The sequence below is a fragment of the Octopus bimaculoides genome, chromosome 17 (assembly GCF_001194135.2).
Source record: "Octopus bimaculoides isolate UCB-OBI-ISO-001 chromosome 17, ASM119413v2, whole genome shotgun sequence".
In the NCBI taxonomy this organism is placed as follows: domain Eukaryota; kingdom Metazoa; phylum Mollusca; class Cephalopoda; order Octopoda; family Octopodidae; genus Octopus; species Octopus bimaculoides.
The window spans coordinates 28993955-28994881 of record NC_068997.1 but is presented as its reverse complement, the minus strand read 5'-3'; positions in this window follow the sequence as shown (position 1 = coordinate 28994881).

Genomic DNA, 927 nt, shown 5'->3' with positions numbered 1-927 from the left:
TTCTCCATTTCTTTTAGGGAAACGTTGTCATCTGTTGGCATTGAGACATCAATTAGAAAGCATTTTTTGTCTTGATGATCTGTGACAACTGTATCTAGCCTATTATCCTTAATTTCTCTATCTGTGTGTATCATTATTATCTAAGACGGTGAGTTGGCAGAATCGTTAGCACGCCGGGCGGAATGCTTATCAGTATTTTGACGGCCTTTGCGTTCTGAGTTCAAATTCCACCGAGGTCGACTTTGCTTTTCAGTCTTTCGGGGTGTCGATAAATTAAGTACCAATGAAACACTGGGGTCGATGTAATCGACTAGTCCCATTCCCCAAAATTTTCAGGGCCATGTGCCTAGAATAGAAATAATATTATTTTAACTTGGATTTTGTTGAAACTCTTGGAGTTTTGCATGCGTAGCAAGCTTGCTACCTGCAGCTTACAGTACCATGCTATCTCTTCTTTTCACTAATACGTTCTTAAGGGTGTATTGTTTTTTATTATTATTCCTCCGAGGTCGATAAAATAAGTACCAGTTGAGCAATTAGGTCGATGAAAATGACTAGCTCCCTCTCCGAAAATTTGAGGCCTTGTGCTTGTAGTAAAAAGAATGGTTAATGTTTACAATATTACCCAGATTGTGGCATAGTAGGTCATCGTAATTCATTTATCGAAAAAAAAAAGGAAAACAACATTTTCCAATAAACCTATTCTCCTTACAATTATGAAGGAAAAACATCGGATCTTGTGAATTTTCTGAAGTCCTCTCCCCACCCCCTCAGAAAAGATTTTACCCACAAATTTCTTTATTATCGTAATCTATGCTGTTTGAAAGGTATTCATATAGAATTTCATTTAAAAACCCCATTTTCCTAAAAGTTACGAGAGAAAAATTCAGATCTTGTGAATTTTCCGAAAAGTTACGAGAGAAAAAC